Here is a 10019-nt window from a genome sequence, read left to right on the forward strand (position 1 = left end):
AAAACTCCAAAGAAAAGCGGGGCAGACGGGATTTTGTTTGCTGAAACCAAACCTGGCTTAGGTGGTCTGCCTGGTGGGGGGTGGTGGTCTGTAGGTACAAGGATTAAGAAATGCAGAGCAAGTGTCTCTCCCACCCCGTCGTCTTCCACCCACGAGCTCCTCCAACGAGATGACTGAGGTCTGACTAACCCACGTTGAGCACAACGTGTGCGATTCACCCAGGGTCTGCGAGAACAATGGGGCTTTTTTTTAGTCTCCTTGCTAACCACCCAGCAGAGAAAAATGCGAGGAATGAGCTCTCCCAGACAGACTGCGGGGTGGAGGGAGTCTGCTAGCCAGGATCAGGGCGTCTGAACCTGATTTAGCTAAGCCCTAAACAGATTCATGGAATGCAGCTCGCGAGGCACCAGAGAGGAAGCCACGTCGTCCTTTCCAGCACTGATGCTTCTCTCAACCCATCGAGGACTCGAGATCTTATTTTTGACGGTTGCCGGATATTTTTCTTTTCCAGTTCAGAGCCGGGCAACTTCCCCAGATAGGGGATTGTTAAGGGGAAAGGACGCCCTATCAAGGATCTTGTTTGGGACGGCTCAAAGCTTCCTCTCACAGGTCCACCAGGAGAGGTGGATTCCTTCCTGAATCCAGGAGATCTCCAAGGAGAGACTGTGATCATCTGACGAGGGTGAGCAGAGGAAAACCCAAGTGGAAAGAAAGAGGCCTTCGGATCGCTGAGACCATAGATTGTAAAAAAAAAAAGAATTAAGTTTTTTTTTTAAAAAAAATGCTCAGCTTCCTTCCAATCCCATCCTCTTCAAAGCGAAGAGCATCCAGATGGAACAGCTTGCTTCTTGGACCCCCTTCACCCAAACCCCTCAGCGTCAAGATCCTAGTCCTCATGACCGTGCACGATAGAATAGATAATAGAATTCTTTATTGGCCGAGTGTGGTTGGGCACACAAGGAATTTGTCTTGGTGCAGATACTCTCAGCACACTCTCATTCAGCAGAGGTTTAAAGGGAACACGGGGGGGGGGATGGACGAGGAGGGAGACCCTAAACTACTCCTCCATGCTGCTAAATCCAGGCGTCGCAACCTTACACGCACACCAGCTGTGATTGTGCAAGACTGAAAGGAGAACAAACTCAATTCCGTGCTTTCGAAAGCGAGCCAAAACATCCGCCATGCCCAAACCGAGTGGGGGCTGGCTGGGGTGGACGTGCAAACCGGCCCTGGAGGAGCCTTTCTGTCAAATCAGCAGGCCCAACCTGCTGGGTGGTGTGTTTTGTAACACAAGGGCTGCCGGAAGGGAGGACTTCCGGGTCCCCGCGGAGAGCAACACGGCATCTTGTGTGCAGCTAGGAACACGTCGTCCCCAGCCCTGAATGACTCGGGGATCCTTGTGCGTCAAGGTTGCCCAGATGGCGGTGCCAGAGAAGGGATTTTTAAAGGGGGAGGGAGGAGAGTGGCACCAAAGATATCCTTCTGACAATGGGAACTAGAAACTTGATCCTTATTGGGTGAAAGGGAAGAGACTCTCCCAAAGTCTGCCCTTCTCTTGATTCTTATGATCCTCTCTCAATCTCTCTGCCTTAAATCAGCCACTCCAGAGTCCTTCTGGGAGGAACCAGGAAAAGCAAACCCCAAATTTTGTGGTTCCCATTACCAAGGCTCTGGGGCGTTCCCCCGTTCCACAGTCTGGGCCTGAGAAAGATGTAAGGGCAACCCCCCCATATGCTGGACATCTAGACCTTCCTTGAAGGGCAGCTACCAGGGAGAGCCTGACGGAGCTTCTGGGCTCCTCTTTCCCCAACGCTTCCTGTTTCACATCCGATTTCGGGCTGGCCTGACCCGTTGGGTTCCTTCTGGCTAAACCCTGGCCCCCTCGCCTAGTGCAGAAGACAACCTGCCACAACCAAAGAAGGAAAGGAAAGGAAAGGAAAGGAAAGGAAAGGAAAGGAAAGGAAAGGAAGGGAAGGGAAGGGAAGGGAAGGGAAGGGAAGGGAAGGGAAGGGAAAGGAAAGGAAAGGAAAGGAAAGGAAAGGAAAGGAAAGGAAAGGAAAGGAAAGGAAAGGAAAGGAAAGGAAGGAAGGAAGGGAAGGAAGGGAAGGGAAGGAAAGGGAAAGGAAGGGAAGGGAAGGGAAGGAAGGGAAAGGAAGGGAAGGGAAGGGAAGGGAAGGAAGGGAAGGGAAAGGAAGGGAAGGGAAGGGAAGGGAAGGGATTAGAGGCGAAGGGGACGGGAGGGGGGAGGGGAAGGAAATCTGCCTTTAACACAGGACAAGAAACCCCTGTGCTTCCTCCTACCGAAAGCTTAATTACTTGCAGATTTAAAAGTCTGTTAGAAATGTAGGAATGGTACCAATGTCGTAATTTTAAGGCTACGCCAACACACCAGGGAGATAGGTCATGGTTTTTACAAGGCCAGCTGAGTTTCCTAGTCCTCATGCTCATGAGTCACAGTAAGCCCCCCACAAAAAAACCTCTCCTGCGGAAAAATCTGAAGGGGAAGGAGCTCCTTGGCCAAGAGGGACGGGCTGCTTCGCACGGCCGGCTGCCTGCTTTTTCTGCCCAGCAACAGGGCCGGATGCAGCAAGAGCATTTCGCAGAAAACCCGCATCTCGCTCACAGCGGCTTCCTGAGCCTCGTCACGGAGCATCTGAAGTGGCACCGCGATGGTTCGGTGTGGTGGTGGTGGGGAGACTGGAAGCCAACAGCAGAGGCAGCCTTGGAAAAGCGTCTCCTCTCGGAGGGATCCCCCCCAGAAACGCCTCTTGAAACCAGGGAAGACCGCTCAAAAGCAGGGATCACCCGCGATGGGTTCTTCAAGGGGCGATTTGATTGCGTAGGAGGCAGGTTTTGCCTCCCAGCGTTTAATCCGAGAGGCCCTGAGCAAACCTTTCCAAGGAGCTTCTTTGCAGCTCTCTGCTCCGTGTGCAAGCAGGAATCTGGTTTGTTGGTTTGGGCACCAAATCCTGGCTTAACTGGAGTTGGTAGAATAAACCACCATTGGCTGGGTTCTTTGCACACCAATGAGAGACCAAACACGCAATGAACACCTGAGAGGTGCAACAAGGAAAGCTCGCTTAAATGGTGGCTTAAAAATGGTTTCAGTGGCAAGCTCCAATTTATTGCCTACATTTGTTCTGGACTCTGAAGAAAAAACCATCCATCCATCGGACCCAGACTGCCCCACCTGTCCTCTGCTGGCTCCCTTGTGCCCTGGCCGAGCATGTTTGGGGATGAGAGTTGAAGACGACACGGGGAGAGAGACAGAGACAAGAGGATGAGGATGGCAGGTATACCCAGGTGTGCTTGAACCACTTCTCCGCACCTGGCTGAACCGATTCTTTGCTAACCTCTGGGATGGCCAAATTGCTAGATATAAAGCTATGGTTGATTCAGGACTCGGGGAAGGAGGATTATCCGGGATGGGGCTCCCTGGTGTAATTCCAGCTTTGTGCTGTTGTTTTTACTCAACAACCCCCGTTTCAGTTATCACCGCTGCTTGAAGGCCACAGAAACAAACAGGAATCCCGAGATCCTCTCGTGTTTTTGAAAGGGAAGGAAGGAATTTCCCTCCCTTTGCCAACAGCAACCCCAAATATTTGTGCATGGAGGAAACAGATTGTTCTGCAGGGCAATGAATCATTCCTCATTGGCCCAAAGAGCAGGTGATGTTTGCGCCAGCTTAAACATGAGACTTTAACTTCCCCGAAAGCCTTGTGAATTAGGGAGGGAAGGGGAGACAGATTGAGATTTAAGGAAGGAACTGAAAAATAAAGGAATTAGGAAATAAAGACGGTGATATTGGGGAGTTTGGGCTGAGAATGGTTATTTCAATTTCTTTATTTCTACCTGACTTTTTGGACTGTCGAAACTGATTATAGCAGATCAGACAGAGGCGGTGCTAACATCAGAAGTAACCCACTTTTGCCAACGTCTCGTCATACAAATTTACCAATGACACGCCTAAGTCTGTGCAGGGTACCAGTCTAAATCGAAGTTAATTTGCGTGGTACTTGCAAATACAAACCACCCAGTGAGTCCCGAGGAACGGTCAATCCAACCGAAGGCGTGAGTGACCCAGAATAAATCGATTTCAAAATAAGCCAATCTGCATGGCGGGTCTCAAATCAGCCAGGCCTCCTTGGTGGAGGAAGTTTGTTTTACTTTAGAAGTTCCTTTTCTGGAGAACAGGATGTAAAGTACACACAACCACACACAAACACACATGGCACTAGAGGCATTACTGCTCTATAAATTTTGCAGAGTTTAGAGAAGAGGAAACCAGGCAGAGAACAAACACATTTTAAGAGGAGGGTCCCCAGAGAGAGCGAATAAATCCCCCTTCCCAGGGGAAGTGAGGGCCCTTGGCCAGGTGGGGGAGGGAAAGCAACTCTTGCAGGACCCCCCACTCCAAATTAACCGCCAGGTTCACACAGGCAGCCGGGCGTGGGAGGAGACCCAATGGTTGCATTCCAGCCCTCACGTGGTCGTAAGTGGGGGGTGGTCCTTCTGTCTACGTCCAGAGGAAAGGGACCTCATTGCCAGGGTGGGCAGATGTTACACCTGCACACAAACATGGACACCCAGCCTGTGCCAAAGAAAACCAAGTCAACCTTGCTGGTTGCAACCGGTCTAGCAAGGCAGGCTTGTATTGCAGCCCAGCGCTGAATTTGTGTACGACACTCCACAGCTGTATTTTCAGTTCCATTCACAGCTTGTAGGCTGAAAACAGGTCTCGGGAGAAGCCAACACAAGCGTCTTCTCTCTTGGCACAATTGTTCGATTCGAGGGCGTCTTTTCGCTTTCCAGGGATTTCTTACTGGCTGGCGTCAGGCAGGGAAAGGAGGGAAAGGAGCAGAGGGTCTGGACCGAGGCCCCTCGTTTCTCGGACTTGGCAACTTGAAGACGACCCACGCAAGTCTCCCAGCTCACAATTGTGTGATCCCGGCTGTGGTTGGAAAGAAAGCGACTGTACTCGAAAAGACCTGGATTGGGAGATGGAGCACACAAGTGCATGGAGACTGGAAGAAAGTTTGTTCAAGGTAGACTGATTAACATCGCCCTGTCCACTTTCAAGGGGTCTCCTCGCCATTTGGGTTCCTATTTTGAGTTATATGTGACAGGTAGTCCTCGACTTACAACCACAACGGAGCCCAACATTTCTGTTGCTAAGTGAAACATTCCTTGAGTTCTGCCCCATGTTAGGAACTTTCTTGCTACAGTTACAAGGTAGTAACAGGTTGTTAAGTGAATCTGGCTTCCCATTAGCTTTGATTGCCAGGTCGCGAAAGGGGACACTGCGACCATCGTAAGTATGAGCATCCGAATTTTGATCACGTGACCGTGGAGATGCAGCAACGGTTAAGTGTAAAAAAACGGTCCTGGGTCACTTTTTCCAGTGCTGTTGTGAACTTTGAAGGGTTGTAAGTCAATGTGTTTATATTCTAGCAACCCAGGGTTTCTGTCATGCAGAATTACTGGCCAATTAGCAATACACACAAAACGCAAGCACAAACACCCTTGTCCTCTCTGCATGGACAAGTCCAAGCCAGTTATAATCTTTCAAGAGATGTTCCCCCCGTCAAGAACCACCCAACGGACGGAGCCTGTCTGGGTGCCAAAACAGAAGGACCAGCTGCCCGAGACGCAGCCAGCTGTGGGTAGCGAGGGAGAACAGATGGCAGGGAAGCACAAAAGGAGGCTTGGCTCCCTCGGACCCACAACTGAAACCTGTTTTCAGCATATCTTGCCTTTCCGAGAAATCAAACTCCACTCTCGGGGTCTAGATGAAAAGTCACCTGTTTTGCTCCTCTCTCCCAACACGTCATCTTTGCGACCAAGGAGCCAAAGCGGAGAAGAAACCCGCATGAAACCAAGAAAAGAAAAGAAAAAACCCACCCTGGGGGCGGGAAGCGCTGCCAAGCTGGGAACTTTTGAAGCTTCGCATTTCCTGAGTGACAGGAAATAAGAGGGCTCGAAAGAAAGAAAAGAAAAAAATAAGTGTGAAAACTCAAGTTTCTCCCTGGGTGTAATGGAGGCGGAGAGCCTTCGTACCCCCTGCTGACTCAGGGCCCATCCCGGGCGTGGGGCAAAGCGCACGACCTGCCGCCACACACCCTTTCGCATTCTGGGTGAACAAGAATGCCCTCTTATAGAGAGTTTCGCTCCTTCTGACCTCAGCCTGAGGGCAAGGAGCGAGGGCAGCCCTTGTGAACGCACCAAACGGTTGCCATCTTGAGCTGCTTGAGAGTTTCCTGCAGCGTCACGGTGCCCACAATCTGGCTGGGTCCTCTTTTCCTAGCAGGGGCCTCCTGGGCCTGGCTGATAAACCTTCCTGGAGACGGTTCCCCGAAATGAAATGTCATGTTGTTGTCTTCCCACATGGCCTAAATACTTCTGAGAAAAAGATGTTCTCCTGATTCCGGGGAATCCAAGGCAATGCCGAGACTTGGGCAGCCCCGAAGATTCACTCCCTGAAAGCTAACCGTCCAATATCAGAAGCAGTAACGTTCTGTGAAACTCCTGGAGCACAAAAAATGGTGGCAGCCTCTTCGTTTGCATCGCTCAAGTCTACAAAACAAGTTTAATCTGTAGGAGAAAGGTGGCCTCTCTGTCAGGCTGATCTATTTGGTACAATCCCTTGCAGGGTTTTGCAAATTACCATCTGCCTTCCACATCACCATCCCAATTATTATTTTGCAAACTCGCACTCGGTGGGGGAGACGTGGAAAGGATGGGCAGAGATGAGGGAAGGGCGCTCTCCGTAAAGGGATCTTTCAGCTGGTTAGGTATCAACTTGGAGCCTATTAAAGTGTCACAATTACCAGTCATTGATCCTGGCATTTAACTAGTCATGCCCAACTAAATTCTCCTTAAGTTTCTCAGGCTTTCTCTACAGGTCTAAACAAGGTCTCCACCTGACACAAACAACCTTCAGTGAATTAAAAGGGATTTAATGCACAATTGGGAAATGACGTGGTTTTTTTTTAAAAGTATAAACACACAACAGTCCCACTTTGATCCTTGTTTCATTTTACAGAGATGTTTTTCCTCAAAATCCAGGTGTGTTGGGGCTCAGTTTCTCAGAATTCAGATGAATGTCCCCTCCAAACAGGCCCAATGGCAAAAATGTGGTCCAAAATGGCTATTTTTTTCTTCCTCTGAATGCAACGTCAGGTTTTCATCTTTGCGGAGGAAATCCTATCTCCTTGTACGAGCTTCACAGTCGTTTTTCAGATTTTTCCCACTAAAGGGAGATACACAACAAGGAAATTGTGGGGCCCATCGTTTTGTTTTAGCGATTCAAGGTGAGTAGATAACCCTATCAGCAGACTTTGTGGCTGAGCTGCAGTTTCCCATCTCCAATTTCAAAGGAAAAAAGAGAGACGTGAAAGCAAAATAGAAAGAAGAAAACATCCAGACAAAAGACTGCCTGTTCAGCAAGGACTTTAACCCCGAATCATTGCAAATTCTTCAGTCCGTTCTCAAGATTAGGAAGCATCAGTTTGCTTAAGGAAGAAAAACTTTTCTCCGTGGGAAAAAATGCTAAAACAACAACCATAATAAAGTTTTATTTCTCTCACAATCCAAAACTTGGCATTTTTTCAAGCTATGTTTGGGAGGGTCCAAGAGAGAAGAGCGTTTCGGTTCCCAGCCAAGTTCAGATATGGTCAAACATGGCATCTGGTGATAAACGCAGCGGACTGGGCTCACCCCAGGGCACTTTGCACCGGGGCAACTGTGAAAACTTTATAATGAATTTATGACATGATATTGGGAATATGTGGAAAGAACACAGGGCAAGGTCACAAGAATTGCCCACTGTGGCTGATAAGGCTGTTTTTATATGGCTTCGTTTTATGGCAGTAAACACCCAGCCGATTATGGCTCAAATATGGTTTAAGCAGAGAATAGATTCTGTTCTTCCATTTCCTTAATTGATCCATCGGTTTTTCTCTGAGTATCTTCCTGGTCATCCGGTACCCTTTTGCAAGCCTCGTGTGATCCCTTGGCTTTAGAATCTGTTGACAAGGAGATCCCAGGTCTGTCCGAGGGGGGGGAAACAGCGGCTTGTTTTAGGAGCTTCTTAAAACAGATGCGAAGATTTCCAAGGAAGAAGCGATTAAAAAAAAAAAACCCAAAGGAACCTGTCAGAATCTGGGCACATTGACGCAAGCGGGGAGGGGGCACGAATGGAAGGCCCGGTCACCGGAAAAGCAGCAACGCAACTCCAAGAAATCAGCCAAGGTTCGTTTCCCAACCTCCCAGCAAGTCTGCCTGTTCATTATACACAGAAAAACAGATTTCAAAGCCACCCACCCACCCTGGAAAGCAGCTTCTCTTTTGAGACCCAGACAGGATTGAAGAATGAGTTCAGGGCTGCAGAAGGCTGCCTACCCAGCATTTGGAAACCTTCAAAGACTCAGGCAGACTTTCTGGGGGATGTTTTTCTTTTAAAGACGTGATGGTTACTCAATGAATATTTCTTCTTTCTGAAGACGCAAGGACCGTCGCGTTGCTATTTGGAAAAAGGCTTAAAAGTCACATGGGGAGCTTCACTTCCTGGAAGGAAACCACCCCCCACCCCCCAAGAACATTTGCCCTATAAAATATCTGGACTCTTATGGCAACTTTCAGCCAGGAGCCAGACAGAAGTAGACAAAAATCCAATTATTTTCTTTAACTCTAACCCAGAAGGTAAAGAAAAGGGCGTCCCCAGTCCCAAAGTTGTTGGAAGATCAGAAAAAAAAACTACAAAATCATGGCAGGCTGTATCTTTTGGGGGCCTGGCCCTCTCAACCTTTGGGGCACTTCACCCCGTGTGCCGTTTGTGACTTGACGCATTGGGGGAAGGCACCAGCCCTTGTGGCTGGTCAGTGATGGTTTGTGTGTTGTGCGACTAGCCTTCGTGTAGCCGAGGAAACAGGCTGTAGGATGCAAAAAAGGACATGGCAGAGAAGAAGAGCAGAGGAGGAACTGGCAAAAAAAAAAAAAAAAAAGAATTAAAACGGCTCCTTCTGAACGGCTCTTGGGGAGGAACTTCGAACAGAAAATTTCCATTATTTGACAATGGCGTCTGCTAAGATCTGGAAGGCCAGTTCCCTGAACAGCTGGCCGACACCCATCTCATTTCTGCTTTCGACTTCTGCTATCACGAAGACTGCAGACCCCGACCAGGAGGGAGTGTGGGGGTTTTTTCGTGTTTTGTTTTTATTAAAGCAGGCCTATCAGCAATCCTTTAGCCAAACCAAATGCTGAATTAAAGTTTTGGGGTTTGGGGTGGGGGGGGGAGGCAAGGAATAACGAACCCCAGGTGGAAACACTAACCCAGACTAAAGGGGGAACCCATCCCAGCGGGGAAATTTCCCTCTCTGGAGGCAGCTGTGCTGACACCGCCCCCCCACCCACCCCGCCTTCCCTGGGATAAAAGCTTCCCTTTCATTTATTTATTTGCAAGGGCTCTTATTACAGGAAAAGCCACCAGCGATGACTTCACCAGACAAGAATGGTCTCAAACATTTGCCCAGCTATGGGTGTTTTTCCCCCCCCACCCCCACCCTCCGCCTTTTAGGAACAGAAAGTGAAAAGCAGCTGGGCTGAGCCGCCGTGAAAAAGACAAGGGGGATCCTTTATGAATTGTCTTGAACCCTGGATCAAGCAGGCAAAGAACAGGAAATGGTGGAAAAGAGCAGCCTGAGCTTTGGACAGAGAGCCATCTGCTCCGTTTCAGACAACCACGCAACCAAAGGAGCCCTTTAAAAAAGAGCAGAGGGGCCAGGAAATTGAGTCTCACAGCTTTCCATTAAAAAACACGGTTCTTCTAAGTTTATCGCCCTGATCGCCTGTCTTTCTAGGACGGTTCGACCACGGGTGGTGCTGGGCGTTTGGGACAAGAGTCACGAAACGGAAGAGGCCACCCAGATGGTTCCCGTAGAAGTTTCAACAGAGGAGAGCCAGCAACCCCATCGTGTGTTTTCCCCAATAAAAGGGATGGGAATGCCTCGGGATAAACAAAC

The sequence above is a fragment of the Pseudonaja textilis genome, chromosome 16, assembly GCF_049901715.1.
Source record: "Pseudonaja textilis isolate UNSWEBS1 chromosome 16, rPseTex1.2, whole genome shotgun sequence".
Taxonomy (NCBI): Eukaryota; Metazoa; Chordata; class Lepidosauria; order Squamata; family Elapidae; genus Pseudonaja; species Pseudonaja textilis.